Source organism: Phasianus colchicus, chromosome 5 (assembly GCF_987193195.1).
Source record: "Phasianus colchicus chromosome 5, bPhaCol1.hap1.1, whole genome shotgun sequence".
In the NCBI taxonomy this organism is placed as follows: domain Eukaryota; kingdom Metazoa; phylum Chordata; class Aves; order Galliformes; family Phasianidae; genus Phasianus; species Phasianus colchicus.
Window position 1 is genome coordinate 38,887,747 of NC_143440.1, and position 18,902 is coordinate 38,906,648.

General features: G+C 38.4%; 1 protein-coding gene across 3 annotated transcripts in view; it reads left to right on the forward strand.

Moving 5' to 3' along the window:
* The window catches only part of LIN52 (lin-52 DREAM MuvB core complex component), a 38,738-nt gene that overhangs the window by 5,772 nt on the left and 14,064 nt on the right, over positions 1-18,902 (forward strand). The window contains exon 6 of one of the 3 annotated variants that reach the window (XR_004167006.2): positions 7,264-7,367. The exons of the other annotated variants lie outside the window; for them this stretch is intronic. The gene's annotated coding sequence lies outside the window, so the exon portion shown is untranslated. The remainder of the gene's footprint in view (positions 1-7,263; positions 7,368-18,902) is intronic. 3 annotated transcript variants of the gene reach the window in all.

Here is an 18,902-nt window from a genome sequence, read left to right on the forward strand (position 1 = left end):
AATGAGTCATCTTTCCTAAGTGTGCCTTTGTGTAGTGTCAACATACATTGCCTGTGGGCTCCAAGCAGAACTAGAGGCCAGCATACCCCAAGTGGGCTTATAATGTTAATGATATAATTGATCAGATTAAAAAAACAAAAAACAAACAAACAAAAAAAAGTAATGACCATAACTGCTATTTATTTAGTCTTGATTTAATTAACACAGAGGCTTTCTAAGCTCAGGAGCCTGACTATACCTTTGCAGAGGGAACTGGTTTCTCACAGTTTCTTGTTAGTCAGAGTGAGTTAATGAGTTTTTGGGAGTCTATTTAGAAAGCAGATTCTTTGCTGAATATTTCTTGGGAGAAGTAAGACCACTTAAAGTACTCATGGAGGTTGAGAAGAAAACATTACAGATAGAAGAAGCAAAGCGAAAGAGGTTTGCATGGTGTGGATCCAAGTCTGATGTGGATCCTACAACAAGACTTGGAGACCTTGGTGTTTGTGATTAGAAAGATACAACAGTGTTCTTAACATCTTGATTACTGACAAGAGTAAGGAGGGTGCTTGCTGCTGCTTTGTTAAAAGCCAGCACCTCCAGACGTGTGGAGCTACTAGCCCTAGTGTGTCTATATTTACCTAAAACACAAAGGAAGAAAATGTGTTCTGGAATCATTTATATTGTTCTAAATATGTTGGACTTAGAACATTTTATGCCAAGTCTAATGCTTATGGTCTTAAACTTAGAAATACGCTATATTAAATACACTATAGTGAGGTGGGCTATCTTGCCTAGGAAAGAAACAGTTTGAGATGCATGTGCTTCAGTATGCCTCCATGTCATATATCTGCTCTGCTCAGAATTTTCTTTGTAGCAACTGTTTTTCTTTCTGTTCCTTTACATTTTCCTGCCTTGCTGAATGAATTTTCATTACATTTCAGCTTTGCCTGGAAGCATATTTCTCTCTTATTTTGTTATTTAGTACTGCTTCTGCAAAGACTTTGAAATAGTATACACCGTGCTTCAAAGCTTGAAGGCAGAGTTTTATAGCTGGACAACAAAATTATGCTCTTTGGACACTGGATTTCTTTAATATGCAGTTAGTATAAGGATTTACTTCATTGAATTAGTAGACTTCTCCCAGAAAATGTCTCACATTATGGATAGTTCATTTGTGGGTTAGGAAATGATCAGAGAGGTTTTTTCAGGAACTGCACCATCAATTGAAATGCTAATGCTTGCTTTTGTTTTTCTTACCTGTTATGGGCTTCCTGGAAAAATACAAAGTTGATACAGGTTATTTCTGATTTACATTCATAGTAACTCTTGACCATTATTTGGTTGTTTCAGAAAAGTGAAAAGAATGCTTGTGATCTGTTAGGGTATTTATACAGCCCCTGTCACTGTGATGTCCAGGCTGCCATGATTTCCACATGAAACCTTGGCCTTTCGACTGGTTCTCTTTATTCTCTCCTCCCATGCTGTAGATCTGCTTCATTTTAAGGCAGGGTGATATGGTAAGAGGTGTACTTTGCATCTGCAGAGGGATGAGGAAATCACATTCTCTTACAGTGCTCACTGGGTTGTTTATTTACTGACAGGATTCCTTCTGGCTGGAAGAGTGAGGCATCAGAATGCCAGCCTGAAATTGGCATTCAAACATGATCTGTGAATTGGCTAATTTTGACATGTAGGTAGTTAAGAAATGATTACAGTCGGAGGAGTCATGACCTCAACTTTCCATCATCTCCATTGGCTTGTACCCCAGTTTGGAAGTGAAGAAGGAATAGGAAGTTTTAATTGTACCTGTGTGATTTATCCTCAGTCAGCTCTTTAATTTCTTCTGGCTGTCTGAGGTTTCCGACACGTTGTAAATTTCTCCAACTTTTTCATTATCTGCAATTTCTTTATGACTCATGAATCGGAGTGGAGAGAGAGTGTGGATTTACAGCAGAGATAAACATGTCCATAAAGTCTGTATCTGTGTCAGTAATTGTACTGCTGTCAGTGACTGTCCTGTTTTACAGGTCTCTCTTGGGAGAGGAGCGCGCTTTGCTACCAGTGTCAGAGAAATGTTCGCTTTGATTTGCATTAACTTGCTAGGAGATTAGGTTGCAATGGTGAGGATGGAAATTGGGTCTGGACCTCGGCTGCTGTTGTTTATTTTAAATAAGTGGGTGTGTGGTTGCTCTATGTGCAGAAAAAATGGTTGGTCAGAAGTGTTCCTAAATACAAAATTAGGGAGACACAGTCTAATGATGATATAAAGTGTATTAACCATATGCATAAATTATGCATTTTTAGCATAAAACAGTGCTGTATCCAGGTAACTGTTATGTTGTTTAAAAATAAATTCGGAAAAATGCCGTATGGATCCTTAGGGATTGAAGCACAAGGTCTGTCTGCTTGCAAAGTAGAAACAATGTTTCTCAAGGCTTCAGGAACCTTTGCATCTCAGCCTATCTCTCCATCTCTTACTCTGAGGGGAAAGTGCTGTTGTTGATTTCAGTGGAGAGTACTAATATAGCATTCTAATCTTCAGGCATTGATGTCTCTGCTTGCTGCAGAAGGAGGTATATACTATTGGAGTTTGCAGAGGGGAAAATCCTGGAACTCTCCTAAATGTGTCAGAGGTTCAAACTTCTGCAATTTCTCTCTGCAGTTATTTTGTTTGATGCCTGTTGTTGATACTTTTATCAGTAAGTACTCTGCATGCAAAAGTACTCTGTATGCAAAATCTTTTGTTAATTATATATTTCAGGTTGGATTATTTGTCTGTGATTTTTAATGTGGAAAAAAAAATTTAGTTTATGTTTTCTTTCCAGGGTATTTTAAAATATTTAAAGTAACTGTGAAAGTCAAAAGCCCTGGATGTAGCTTATTGAAATTTTTCTAAGTCGTTTGGGCATCTTTTGTGGAAGGGACATAATAATACACAACATAAACTCTATGAATGTGTAGATAATTTTTAAATGTACATAATTGACATCTTAGCATTCCTAATGCTCTTACATCTGCCATCCTTGTTTGTTAATTCTGAAGACTAGTGCTAGAAATACTAGAAGGTGATTTTCAAGTGTTAGACAATGTCTGTCTGGGTCTAGTAACTGAGTTTCCAAAGTTTTGTGTAAGGATCACATGTTAAGTGGCCAAGAACTTGGCTGATATCCATAATATTAAAACTACTGTTGATCTTAATGAGTGGTGACCAATGCAACAGCAATTGTCAGTAAAAACTGAGTAGTAAGACACTTTTTATCCAATCTTATTGAGATTCCTGCCTTTTTTTTTTCCTCCTCCTTTCCCTCTTCTTATTTACATCTCCAGTTTTAGTTTGTAGCTGTGAAAGGTACTTTGTACTGCTTGGCTTAAAAATAAATAAGTAATACTTTGAGTTGTACCTTGGCACTCCTTCCTAAATAACTGAACATCTTCTCTCAAAACTCTCCTCTAGTTTGTTTAATACTATGAAGAAATTCTGCAGTGAGCTTGATCCTTTCTAGAAAAGAGTTGTTGAATTTGTTGATAGAGTGAATGTTGTTCTAAATAATTCTAATAGTTAGGAGAGGGGAGTCTTTTCAGTAGTAAAAGGGAGAAAAATATCTGATTAATCTGGAGACCAGCTGAACATACTGCTTTGAAAACTCTGGAATCATTCATCAAATCAGTCAACATTGGTTTTCTGAAGGATTTTTAGTATGCTTATCAAAGCAGTAATTTGTGCTTTGTGAGGACATCTGGAGTACTAGCACTGGTCAGTCAAGCAGCTGAACATGTTGTTCAACTACCAGGGTGATTGCACAGTCTCCATTCTTGGAGCTTTTCCAGGCCAGACTGAATAAAACTTTGAGTGATACAGTCTGACCCCATAATTGACTCTCTTTTGAGTAGGTGAACTCCTGAGCCCTTGTAGTCCACAATCATCCAGTGATCTGATGATTCTGCTATGTAAGATCTAGAAATAAGTTAATTCAGTACCTGCATTCCATAGTCTCACTTGAACATAATAGCATGAGGCACTTGGTTCAGCTCATCAGCTTTGAGCAGAAGATCTCAGGTGAAACTGTTGTGTGCCTCTATCTGAGCAGCCTGGTTTGGAACAAGAGACTTAGATTTTTTTATATGGAAGTGATGGCTTTCACACTTTTACGGGATAAGGAATAGTCTTCCAAAAACTTCTATCCACAGAGCTGATTACATCTGTGCAACTGAGGCTAGAAAACCCATTTTTCTGTGTATGGAGATACAGTGCATTCAGTATCATTCTTTAAGCACAGGAAGAGAGAGATTCTCAGCATACACAAAGGCTTTTGTGTGTCTCAGTTTAAATGAACAGTGAAAGCACCATCACTTGTGTAGATAAGCAGGGGGTCAAATAGGGCTTGACTGAAGAGCTTTTTAGCCACAAAAGTAAGGGAATGGACTGTCACATTAAAGCATTTCTACCTGCCACATGCTTGATGCAGAAAGAAACATGACTACAAACAAAATGTTCTTACATTATACTGTCAGAAGTCTATTTTTTGCTACTCTTATTCTGACAGGATAACTTGTGGACTACTGTCAGTGGAGGAATTGAAGATAGAGGAAAGTTTGATCAAGCATAAGGTTATGTGCATTTTTCCATTATGGTTTAAGAAACACAAAAATGCCATACAAATCATGGGAAATGCTTTGGCAGGGGATTTCAAACCTTTGCAACTGATCTGTATCTATTACTTAAAATCCTTTTGCCTTCTACATGTGAAAATACTTCTATTTGCAAACTATATGAAGGTTAAAAATTGTTAGTTTTTATCCATGATAACACCAGGGGTTATTTACCTGTTTAATGGCACATCTGGCCTTCTAGCTTGAAGTCAGTGGAGTTATTACTCAGTATGTAAGGACTGGTCTGTGCTTTGAGAAAGGAAATACAGTGTACTTGTCCATCAAACTGAGGAGATGTTGGTGGGGTGTTGCTGTATTTCCTTTTTAGTCTCCTCTGGTTTGGATCAGGTGACAACATGTACAAGGCTACATGAGCGGCCTCGTAGTATTTTGTTGTTACACTGTGTGATTTCAACTGTTCTGAGCATGAAATCTTCCACAGAGTCAATAATGAACTTGCCACCTCGCCTCTTGCATTACCAGCGAATGCAGCATCCTGTGTGTGATGTTGCTAGACCAAGTCTGATAGTATCTGTCTCTTATTGCCTCATTAGCTCGTGAGCATTAGAACAAGATAAAAATGCTCTAAAGCCTCTTATCTGATGATTGTCATAACCTTCCAAGTGCCATTAGTTTAAGTTTGCAATCAAATGCTTCCCCTGCGTATAAGGAACACTGATTAAACCCAGAGCATCCCCAGGGGCCATTACAGCTGAAGGAGAAGGGGGGCTGCAGGCCCCGGCGGGCGGTCGGCCTGCGGGCCTGCACGTGGCTGCCCCAGCTGTTCCGCTTTGCCTAATGAATTGTTTTACAAGGAGGGGCTGGATATTGTCATCACAAGCTGCCTTCCCGAGGGACTGCAGCCAGCCTGATAATGACTAATGTTAGTGATAGTAATTGAAGTGTGATGGCTCTCCAGGGACCGGCACACGCGTAGAACTGTCAGGCACTTGTGGCTGGTTCAGTCCTGTGAATACCCCTGAAATGCTTTTTAATTGCTTGACTTTCATAACTAGTTCCCATATATCTCCTGCAGAAATATATGTTTTAAGGGGGGAGGGAAAGGAATGGAGGACTCTGCTCTGATTCTCACTTAGCATGCTGTGTTTATTGCTGTGATGTGCTGCTACTGAGAATGGCTGTTCTTCCTTTTCTCCATTCTCAGTCTGAGTCTGGTCTATGTCTCTACACAGCTGATTGCACCTGAACTTATCTTTTCTTTAATGTCTAAGCCCTGTCTTCTGTAATACTGATCCTTCACGTATGGAAGTTTAGTTTGGCTATAATGAAGCGTAGTGGATCAAAGTGTCAAAATGATAGCTATTTGCATTTTGTTACGCACTGAGATCTGGATGTAAGGTAGAAAGGCAATCTTGTAATAACATACTATATTTATCTGTGTCCTAGCAGAGCTAGTGTTTATGGCTAGGAACTTTTGAGGGGTTAGGATAGAGAGCAGACCAATCTACGTGGCACAGCATGAAAACTTTCTGATTGATTCTGGGAATTAATTATTGAATGTATCAGTGGGTTTGAGGTAAAATTATGGTGGCTGCTCCAAAAGCAGTGTTTATTTTATGATGTTGGCCCACGAGGTCAGAAGTGGATGTTGGTGGTATGGCAGTAGAGGTTGAATCTTCCTGCCACTGTGGTCCTACACTACATCCTTATCTCTAAATTGGAGAGTGATGAGTTTGAAGGCTGCACTACTGGGTGGATGTAGTATTGGTTCAGTAGGCACAGCCAGAGGGTTGTTGTCATTGATTCTATGTCCAAGTAGAGGCCAGTCTTGAGAGGTGTCATGAGGTTTTGGAAGATCAAGTGCAAGGTGTCGCAGTTGTGTCAAGGCAATCCCTGGTATGAGTACTAAGAAAAGAACTCCTTCAGAGCAGCCCTGCCAAAAAGGGGTTGGGGCTCCTGATGGACAGAAAGCTGGACATAAACCAGCAGTGTGCACTTGCAGCTCAGAATGCCAGTGGTATCCTGGGCTGCATCAAAATAGGGGTGGCCAGCAGGGAGAGGGATGTGATTGTCTCCCTGTACTTTACCCTTATAAGGCCCAGTCTGCCATTCTGTGTCTATGCCTGACAATATGGTGTCTGACATGGAAGTGCGGATGGAACAAAGATGTGTCATCGAATTCCTGTATTTGGAAAAAGTTGCACCCACTGACATTTGACACTTACTGAATGTTTATGGAACAGTGAACACAAGCTTAGTGGGTAGTGTGTTTCAGCAGTGGTGGCAGCAGTGTGAGAGAGAAACCATATTCTAGATGGCCAGGTAGATTTTCATGAGCACTGCGTGCAGAGTCTTGTTCATTGCTGGCAGAAATGCACAGCTAACAATGTTGACTGTGTTGAATGTTAGTGTTTTGTAGCTGAGAATTTGCTTTATCAAACAGTGTTATTGTGCTCTTTGTATCTGTTGCAATTTCCATGGAAATAAATAAGAAGTATTACTTTCGGAGCATCCTATGTGTGTGAGAGGTAGAGCTGCAGGATAATAGCTTTTAGTTTTTCATTTTTATTTTAAAGTGCTGTGTTGGAATTGCCAAATAAAGCTTGTTAGATCAGAAGGATGTTTTCTGCCAGAAATAATGTAGGTCACAACAGGTCTCCTCTGTTTCAGTGCCGGCTGAGACAAAGGAATAATGCAATTCACATTGCTACAACTTGGGGAAGCTGTGAAGAGAGAGCTGAATGACCAAGGAGGAAAGCTTGGAAATGACATGGGTAAAGGGAGACCCTGCCTCTTTTTTGTATTTTCTCTAGGAATGAAATAGGAAATAGAAAACATTTTCTCCACTATAGTTGTAAAGAATGCTTGGAAGTATATATTTGCCTAATACATAGTAATTGCAGAATAGTGAGATATCCTGTATGACAGCTGGGCTGTTGTTTACAGTAGACTATCTGTTGTGCATGCTTGTGGCTGCTGGGTTAGTTATCCAGATATGAATCCAGCAGATCATATTTCCATGTTTTACTATAAAAGTGAAGTTGGAATATTACTTCTGGGCAGTCTGAGTCTTGCAGAGTTTGTGCTGTCATTCAGGAGGTGAGACAATTCCCTGTCTCTTTATTCTGAGTTTATGTATGTAAGGTTAGATATGAAGCTTTTAAGAAGTCATTTTAGAAAAAGAAGTGGCAGATTATAATTGTGCCTGCAAGATATGAAGAGAAAGCAAATATGTTCACAGCAGTTCTTCTAAAGGAAAAAGATGTGTGAAAATAGCTTTGCTTTTTTTTTTTATGATAGGAAGATCATGAGGCTATGCAGCAGGTATATAGGGTCAGACAATAGGATAGTGATCTTTGGAGAAGGGAAGGAAATGAAACAAATATCTTGTTAAACAAAGAGTTTTAGTACCATCTGTTTTTATAAGAACCATTTTAGCCCAAGTCAACATGAATAACCTTAGTAAATTCAGGACAACTTAAAATAGGTCATACCAATTAATTCCAGCCACTTTATAGATTAAGCAGTGCCAATAGTCTTTTGTTTCTCTTGCTTGCTTGTTACTTTCAGGTGTAGGTATCTCTGATTTCAGGTCTGTGGGCAGTTTTCTGAAAAAGGCTCGGATTTCAAGACAGCATTTCTCTTTGATTTTTAGAACATCTTAGAAAGGGCATTCTCAGAAATACAGCCTGAACACATAGATAGGAAGCTTTGAATTAATTTATTGTCTCAATTCCCTTGCATAAAAACCGTCTTCTAGGCGAAAAAAAAAGTCACATCTGGCTAAAATGAATTAATAGTGGTGGAGATTTTGCAACATATCTTTTTAACAAGTTCTACTTATTGCCAACTTCCATATTAAAAGTACAACTTTTAATTCTACTGTGAATTTGTCTGGGTACTAAGACATTTTGAATGGTCCCCATCTGTACGGGAAGGTTTTGTTGCGGCTTTTTGAGTTCTAACTGGAGATCAAAAAAGGGTGCTTAATGCCTGTGCCAGCAGAGGAAACATACTACTTCTTCTCATCATATTCATCGCAAGTTTGTTTTTCACCTCCCCCTTCCAGTGAAGTGCTTGATCTTAGAAATTTATTTTGGTAATAAAACATTACTTTATACTTCCCCGTGAAAGCATGTTTGAAGGCTGTTTGTGGATTTTTTTAAAAGTGTCCAAGAGCTTGTTGTTCCCTGGGCACACTGCAAACTTATATCATGGTAAGTCTGATGAATTAACACACAGAAAGTTAGGCTTATAACTGTTAGTGTTAACTTGGGCTCTCAGCACATGGAAGCAGACCTATGGTTCGTGTGCCATGCTTCAGTTTGCTGTCTCCAAATGCTATATTTTATTGGTTAGATCTGAAAAAATGGGTGACTTTACTCTTCCTGAAACTTTACTGTAATTTTTATTCACAGTGAAAAGAGGTTTAAGATGTATTTAGTACTCTTCACAGCTGTAAGTTGTGACAGTAAAGCTAAATGATGTAGTTCAGTTGCTTTCCTATGTGTTATTGGATTGCTTTTTATTTCAAGTTGAAATGTGGTTTCTGTTTTCTCACTTGAGGTTTTAATCTCTGTTCTAGCCCAGATACCGTTGGTTCTGGTCAGTAGTTGGGGGGGAATTTGGAGGAGCCTGAAGTTGGAATAAGCAGCATTGGGTTGCTGAACTGTTTTCCTGCAGTAGCTCTAGGGGGCTCTCTGCTGTTGGAAATGTTAAATTTCCAGTGAGGTCTATGATAAAGGTCTTAATAACCTGTTGTCATTAAAGTTCTCATAACGCTTTTTTTTTTCTTTCAAATGGTAACCTGATTTTCATCAGCAAAATACAGCATATGCAACTACAAACTAATTTCCTCCATGGTGTCAATTAGAGATTCTCATTTTTATCCTAAACTGTACTCTGCTCTGCATGTAAACTGTTGTCACACAAACTACAGTTGTGTTTATTGTGTATTTGAAGAGCGTGGGAAGTAATTTTTATAAGCTACTACTAGTGCTACCAGCATCAATGTATATGCAAGAAAGACAGGAAATAATTATCCCATCCTTTATTGTAACTATGTGGTTTGTTACTGCAGTAGCCTTAGAAGTATATGGGCTTTGTTATGGGAGCGCTAGAAATGAATGCTTGAGAAAGATGACTAGATGAGACAGCACAGAAGAATGAACAGTAACTTGCAGAGTAATAGGTGTTCACCACCACTTGTTATCAAATGGCGTTTAGAAAGAAGGAATGCATATGTAACACTTTGTTTTTAAATTTGAAACCCTTCCTCTGTGTTTTATGATGGGCCATGAATCCCATTTCTGTCTTGAGCTCAGTGGATATGCAGCATCAAGGTAGGTTCCACTGGGCATTCTGTATCGGATTCAGTTACACTAAAATGGACTTCCTGATGATCAGTTTGAAGATAAGTCAAGCTGTTTAAGATCGTAATGCTGTGTTCTCTGTTGCAATGCTACAGGAACTGTGCAGGTAAGCCCATTGGTTGGGTGTGTGAACTAATGGAAGCAGCATTGTATAATAATTTAGATGCTAAATGTAGCCAGGGAAGAAATGTTTACTGACGTGATGACAGCAGTTTGCATCTTCTGGAGCAATTGACTTCAATTTTAGGAAGAGTGCTGTATTGCTTTCACTTAGTGTGTTTTGAAAGCTCTCTTCCAATCTGTGAAGACTAAAAATAACTGCAAATTAATTATAGCTTGTGTTCTCCAACACATTTGGGCAGCATTCATTGGATGTCTACTCCAAATGATGCTGCTGTTTTCTGTATGATAAGGAGCTTGTATATTAAGGGAGTGAAAATAATGTAGAGTTTTAAGTGAGCTTCACAATAAGAACATGCACAAACGTTCTGCTCAACCTGCTCAGTGGTGAGTTTGGTCTTATTTATTCTACAGTCATAGCCTGAAATTGCTATTGTGAATTTACTGCTGAAGGGGGAAAAGGTGAAGTACGGAAAAGGTGAAGTAAATTCAGGAGGGGAACAGGTTGTTTTATTTTCGCTGCTATCATTTGCAGTTCCCAAGCAATGAGGCTTGGAGAGCCTGACTATTGGGAGCCACGTCCTGATTAGATGTTGGGACCTGCTGTAAAACCAAGTGATGTCTGCCAGTTGTGCCAGAATTGAATCGTCTTTATGTAGTCGAGGAAAGGTATTTGGAAATCTTGAAAAATGCTCTGAATTACCCTTGTCTGTGTAAAACATAGACTGATAACAATTAATCACTTGATTACTTCTTGAGTAGTGAAAGATGCTTCTTCCAGAATTTGTTTCCTTATGCAACCTGACTTTAAATACCCGAAACATACAAGTTCTGGTCATAGGAGAATTCAGATGCTCATTCCTGCCAGTATTTTGAATGTTTTGATTGCATGCACTACATCTTTTTGTGTTTGACCGCTGTAACTTGAGAGGAAATCATATATCTTTATTTCAGAGTGCGGGTTGTGCCAGTGTAGCTGAAGTAGGGATGTTAAGTAAGTTTTAATATGCTGTTGAATTTTTTTGCATAATGAACTCTTAAGGAAAGAAAAAAAACATCCAGTTTAGTCTTCCATTACCAACTGTTTTATATTTAAAGTAGCTGTGGTGAGTAAAATTCAGATAGATACAAATTTCAGAAACGACTGCAGAGCTGAAAGGAATAATTGCCTTTTTTTTTTCCCTGATATTTAGTGACAGGATGAGAGGTAAAGGCCTTAAGTTGCGTTTTGGGGGGTTCAGGTTAGATACTAGGAAACGTTTCTTCTCAGAGTGCTGATGCATTGGGATGAGGAAATGGTAGAATCACCATCCCAGGAGGTGTTCAAGAGCAGTGTAGATGCCTCACTGAGGGACATGGTTAGTGGGTGTGGTGGGGATGGGTTGATGGTCGGATGAGATGATCTTAGAGGTCTTTTCCAACCTTAATGATTCTATGGAAGAAAAAAAAAGCGAATTTTAGCCTTGGTGGCCTTGAATATTCAGAGGGCTGTATATAAGCTTTGTGTTATCAGAATCTGTATCCTGATTACCTTAAGTAAGTGTATGTGTAAGTTGTCTTACTTCAAGGTCTGCTTTCTATTGATTTCTCCATTTCTCATTTCTACGATAGAGAAGAATGATTTTTTTTTCTTATTAGCTGTTTTTACTTTCTGGTAATATAGCAGCATCCTTGAGCTTCTGTGTCTTATATGGAAAATGCAGTGGGAGTGTTTGCATTTTTAAAAGTTTCAATTGGAATTATGATAGGAAAAGTGACTTTGAAAGTTTTGGTATTTTGAAAATTCCGAAGAGCTGAATTTTATATATAAACTTGTGTGTGTGTTACATGGCAATTGTCTTCAGCGCTACTCTGAATGTTTTATTTATGAAACTTTTCTTTAATATTCTGTTTGTTCATTACTTCATCACAGATTCATAGTGTTGCTTAACCACATAACCTGCCCCATGTAAGGACCTCTTTCTGTGGTTGCAGTGGGTGGCAATGCCTGCTGTCTGAAGAGCTGTTTCGTGAAGGCTTGCACGAGGCCCTAAATCTATCGAGCTGGGGTCACTGCTGTGTGTTTCTCAGGCTGAAGCTGCAGGGCCCCCGAATCCCGTGTTTCCTGCTGCTTTCCTGTTAGAATTCTGCATGCCAGACCCGCAGCACCCCGCTCTTTCATGAATGGAATTCAAAAAGACACTTACATTTCCATAAATAAATTAGGAATTCAGTGGCTTCTTCTGGCTAATCAGAGCAGGCTGATAAACCTTGCTAGCTGTTTAATAAATGAATTGTGACTGATTACCTATTAATATGGACGCCTTAGGAATTCACCCTGGGGGAAGCAGAGCAGTGAAATAGAGAGGGGCATGGCCCCCTGGGAAATCAGGGCTTCATGTTTGCAGCTTAAATATCTCTGTGAAGTATCAATAAGGAGGTAATTGAATTTTGAACACAAACATGAGCGCCGGATGGATGAAGGAGAGGGGGGCTCTGATCATCTCTTCGTGCCCCTTCATACTCCCCTCCCCTTTCCCTTAGAGACCACTCTAGTGAAGATAGATGCTAAATCCATTAAATAAAGATTAGACTCTGTCGTGGTAGAAAATGGCAGCTTAGCTAGATCCCTGGGCAAATTGGGACCTTTAGCAATACAGAAAATTAAAATATACATTTTTAACAAGTGCACTATCGGCACAGTAATAATGACTGCGTGGCTTGTGGGGTTTGCTCACCTTTCAGATCTGCTTTTGTTTAGTTATCACTTGCTTTTGTTTTGAAAGCAGCCTACTTGGTCTCTCTGAAACAGAAGGCTGGGGGAAGGAAGGTGGGTTGTTTTTCAATCTTGTGTTCAGTCATAGGCACTATATTTTTTTTGGTCCTAATGCTTGTGATAGCATAGAAGTTGTGTACCCTCCTGTCTGAAGAGGGAAATGATTACCTTTTGGCTCCATCAGGCTCAGATACATGTTCTAAAAAGAGATGGAGATAGTCCATAGAGGAAGCGTAGAGATGGCATTGGAGCTTGAAATATAGATGTGATTAGGCTTTTTTTAAAATATGGATTTGTTCACTAAGCATATGGCTTTGTTTTTATTTACTCCAGATCAAGTTCTGTTAATATTGAAAACATTAGTATAAGGTTGATCCTTGTAAAATATCAGCATTCTTTCTTTTCATGCACATTGTAGAAGCGTGGCAGGAGTGTTCTTTAACAGGTGATTGCCTTCCCGTGCTAGACTTACAACACAAGATCTTTCCAACTTCACATGCCCTATTTTCTGTCTTTCAGGCAGAACTTCATCTGCTGTCTAACTGGGGGATAAATTGTTATTCTGAAGTGAGTGCTTCTGTTTTTTTCCAAATAAACAGAGTAATACAGATAATTATTTTACAGAAGAAAATCCAAAATTGTTTAATATTTTTCACAAGAGACGTGCCTAAGCTATTGTGGTTCTGAGGAAACTTGCTATTGCTTCCTTCTATAATTTTATTTTGACTGTAGAGTGTTTTGAGAATGCAAACAGGAGAGGGGAAAAAAGCGTGCTTTAAATTACAGCAAACTGAAACAACGGTAGCAGGGGACCTGCTGTTCTGTTCTTCCATGGCAGCTCCTTGTTAATGTGACTTTCCAGACCCCTTTGAAATGTTAGCAGTTATACCTGGAAAATCCTGGAATGTTCTCATCTTCATTTGTTAACTTCTCTTTAGCTTATGAAGAACAAAAATAGATTTTAGTGGAAAAAAGTTGAAGTACTTGGATTCATTCCAGAGGCAGTAATGAGCATGCTGGAAATGCCTTGGCTTCCTTTACTTCTGACTTCCTGCAGACATGGAAGAGGTTTTCCATCTCTTTCCCCCATTAGTTTCTGCTTCCAGATTCCAGCAGCTTATTCATTTGCTCATTTGTGATGTTTTTTGTTTTTTTTTTCGTTGTTGTTGTTTATTTGTTTTGTAAGGGGATTTTAGGGTAGGAATGTGTTCTTTCATCCAACCATGCTTCTAGCAAAGAAAGAATCTTTGAGACTGAGCCAGTTTTGACACTTGTTGGTGTTGGCACCACAAATAAAAATGGATGGTTACCTTAGCTAAACTAATTGATCATGTATGCAGTGTGTCAGTTGAAGAAGCCAGATCTCAAGGCTTCCTTAAAAAGGTAGACTACAGCAATGGATTTATCTTTGGCTAAGCACGCTGATCATGGACTCTTTCTCTTTTGGGATTTTCTGGCCTTCATCCCCTCACATACACGCATTGTTTCATATTTTAGTCACTGAAACCCATTCTTCTGCCCAGTCTGCAAACTCAAGGGCATTCTGCAATGCAGTTCTTTCCAAATGCACAAGAGCTTTATAGATGGTTTTGGATCCACTCATATTTTATGAGAAAGATACGTAGGCCAGAAAGGCCTTGATCCATACGTGCTTCTCCTAGCCATTGCTTTTTCATCTTTTTGCAGTATTTAGTAGAATATGAGAACTTATTGTAAGATTTTTGCAGTTCCTCTCCCGAATATCTCTCTCGATAAATATACAATCTAACTATAACTCATCAAGGGCTGATCCCTTTCAAAGAAGCACTCAGTGCCTGGACTACTACTTTTCTTTTATGCTACAGACATCTTTAGTCTTCTTCTATCCCTTGTCCTTCTGTTTGCTTATTTTGGATTTTTTTCTGCTCTCTTCTCCCTGCATGTAAACTCAAATTTATTTCTTTTCTCTAGATCAAGAGTTGTCCTTTGTGCATTCCTAGATAAAAAAGAGATTTTCACCAGTTAGTTCTCTAGCTTCTTTTGTAAGCAGGCATGTATGTGCCAGAAACCTCATAAGCTTATGGCTTTCTACATATTAAGGCACTTAGTGATGCAGCATTTTAATTAAATTAACCAGAATTTGTAAATTGTAGATAGATTTCCCAAATCATCTCAATATGAGCTTTTAGAGTGATCAACACTCTGCTGGTGTTTAATCCATCAGGCTGCCATATGGAGCATTGAGGAGCAGAATATCTGTTTATTAACAATTGTTGTTTTTTTACATCAGCAATTACGATTTTTGTATTTGAGGACATGGGAGTACAGTCTATTTTTGCTTCTATTATACCAATTATATCAATTTCATGCCAGACCCACTTTCATGTCTATTCTTTTTTCCTTTTTTTTTCTGAATCCAGGTAATTTAATAGATTGTCTAAAAGATTCAGTGGGCCAAGAGGATCATCTCATCAGTCTCCAGAAATTTTATCACAAGAGGAAAGGCCAGGATGTCCATTATGAGAAATTATACGTATCTGTAACATCAGTGGTTTCTGCAAACTTCTTAGACATTTAATGACTCTTTGCAATTTGAACAGCCAGGACATACATAATGATTCACAGAATTCAGAAAGTTGGCTTATCTTAGAGATCAAGCCAAACTTTAATTCTCTCTGTATTATTAAATATCTATGCATCTAGCCTCAAATTCTAGGACGTTTTCTGTGCTGGACTTGCATCAGAAATTACTTGTCTCTTGAGTGTTCTGTTTCATTTTATTGAGACAAACAGATTTGTTTCTGTCATTACAGCTGTGTAGATCCTTCTGGTTTTGAATGGGATGAATATGCTTTAGGGAAGAGGAGGAAAAAAAATGTCTTATTTTTTCATTGCACTGCTTTCTTCAAGAAGTAATATTAAACATTCTGGAATGGGAGATAACATGGGCCTGATGTAGAAATACGTTTTGCAGTCTGGACATCAAATTCTTCTCTTCAACTCTAATAGAAAATTTCCACTGTGAGAACCTCCTGAATTCTCAGAGGTAGTAACATGTATATTCACTCAAATATTTTCGAACTTGCTTGCTTTCTTAGGTGCATTAACAGAGTCTGGGAGGATAAAAACTGTTTATTGAGACAACTTCAATTTTGATCTGTGTTTAGGTAGTATATTAGAGAGGAGGGAGCTGTTAGTATGTGTTGATGGTGTTAAATGGAAAACAGTGCTTTCTAGCTTTCATTAGAGTTGTCCATTGTATCCAGCAGATGGCAATGAAAATGTACCTGCTGCTCTCTCTTCTTTCTAAGCAGTGTCTTGACTAAAATTTTAAAGCCTGCAGAATGTACTCTTTCCTGTTCCCTGGTGCATAGCTGCAGATCACTTCCTAATGAGGATTTTGAGTGCCCCCTGCCTAGGGGGTAAAACAAAAGCCAAAGCATCCATGGATTAACAAGAGAGGAATTTAATGCTGGCATGCTGTATCCTGCAACAAAATCTGTTTTCAGGATTTCAAAGTATTCCTTTAGATGTCCAGCACTTGAACAAGCCTTTTTAGTAGTCTTCTCTTTCCTTACTTACATTGTGCGTCCATCTGTTTGTCTGGCATTTATCTTGGTTGGTTATCTTTTGGGTGAAAAAGCAGTGATCTTTCTGTAAGCTTGGCACCAAAGTCAATGTGAGCATTCATCCTTTTGTATAGTCTCACAGTAATACACACTAGCTCAAAACTGCTGCTGTATTTCCAGGGAGGACACAATTATTTTTTTCTCAAGGCACTGGTAACAAACATCCTAGTGTGGAGTAAACTGAGGCTGGTGTTAATAGGGATTTGTTGGCCCCTTGCTTATAGGTCACTGCATTTTTTTTTTTTTAACTTTTGTACAACTGTTACAAAACTGCTTGGCTATTCCTAAGCAACCAGTTAATTTACAAGAAATGATAGAATTTATGTATTCTACATAGTCATTCACAATAACACCATAAGATAATTATGTCAGAACTACATAAGACAGCTTTGTTGAGCTGATATTGTTTACAGCCATGATATCGAACAGATATCATTTCAAAGTATCTGGACGCTAGGTGCTAACCAACATTGCTGCCTTTCTAGAACCTATGGAATTAAAAATGCCTTTTACCAGCCTCTTTGTTTCCTTTGTATCTGATGATTTAAGTAGATGTGGAAACAAGAATTCTTACTGGCTCCTGTACTGTGATCCCTGTGGTTGTCTCCGAGAAATTCTGATAGCTGTTTCTTAGTGACTGTGAACACCACTGATGTTCTGTCCCTTTTTTTTTTTTTTTTTAGCCCTATGTCCCAGGTATAATGGCACTTCAGTAAGCCCAGACATCCAAGTTATAATCTAAGTTGTCTTTTGTTTTTCTGTTCAACACTTATGAAATAAAACCTTTCCTATCTATCCATTCAAATCTTATCAAAGTCTATATCTTATACTTGCTTCTGGAATTCTTTACTCCAGTCTTAAGTCTTGTTCCACTTGCAAAGATGAGATCATTTTGACTATCATCAGAATCTCTAGACGTTTTTCTTCAAACATCTTTATTTTATCAAACTACTTTTTCATGGCTTTTTTTATGCCTTATTGGGCATACTTTATTCAGCAATAATAAGACAATAGCCAATTCTAATCAATCAAGAAGGCAGATTACTATGAACAATTGCTATTTTCTAAGAAACTGTTTTCCCTGCATGCTTCAGGGGGATACTTGGTAAACATTCAGGGAACTGTCTAATTTCTTTCTTGCATGGGTTGGTGGGTTGTATAGTATTAATAGAAGTCTTGATGAATGGTAAGATGATGTTGGATATAAGGTACTGTTCAGTGTAGTCTCATTTATGTATACAGTCTGTGCTTATGCAGTGTATCTCCTAAGTGCCTTAGGACAGAAATCACTTGTCCAGTGTTTGTGCGGTCTGTAACAGAATGGTAGCTTGATCAAAAGAGCTTCTAGGCATTACAGTAATAATTCAAGCTGTACATACAGCTAGTAGCTGTGTTTTAAGTAAACAACCTAGGAGTTTTTTTCTTTCTGTATTGGCACTTTGTTGAATGTTTTGGGTTCCTCTCCTTTGGCCTTTTAAGTTCCAGTAAGAGGTGAGTATGAAATAAACTTTCTAGAGCATTCCTTGAAGGGTTTTGATAACATAAAAAGGGTCTTCTGTGGAAGTAGCCAAGGCTCACTTGGCTGATAGTTTACAAAGCAGTTCTAGGGAGTGTCGTGAAAAGGTGCAACCTGATGTTTGGGAGAAATTTTTTATCAAATTTTGGGACCAACTGTTATCATTTAACATCTGCTTGGAGTCTCTACATTACAAATGTGATCACTCTAAGCACTACATGAAGTCATACCTTAAACTGAACTCCTGTTGCAGAGGCTTTTGTTTCTTTCTGTGAATCTGTTTAAGATTTTCAGCATAGGAACCTTAGTCAGGAACCATACTTTAGTTGCCTTAGGCCTAAACTAAAATAGGATGAAATAGGATTATTATGAAACAAGGAAATCCTATTCCCTACCTCTTTGAACCTGACAGAGAAAGGTATACACCAATTACTGATGGGGAAATGTAAGGGATGGAAAAGTCATGTAGTAGAAGTGAATGTGTTCAGAAGAGAAACTAGGTTTCCATTTACAGGCTAATGTACTGTCTCCTGGTGCTTGCTTCCGTTTTAGCCCAATATTTGCATCCATCACATAAGTTTACCTCTAGGTAGCACGATCCTGTTATATTTGAATGAATACTTTCTGACATCAAAATAATGTAGTTCAGAATTAGATCAGAAGTGGAGGTACTTGAAGTCCAAATGTGGCAACAATTAGTCACAGCCTTGCTTCTATTACAAAGGAAGGAAGGGAGACAGCATCATAAGACTTGTTCTCTGGACCTCTAAGTTATAAGCTGCTTGGCCATAATATTGTCAAATTCTTTGTCTTGTATAGCAAAATCTATTTTTTTTAAGAAATTGGAAATGTAGTTTGCTGTTACTTTTGGTGAGGCAAGTTTGAGAAAGTTCATGATTGATCTTCATATGCATTTATAATATTGAGTTTGTTTTTTA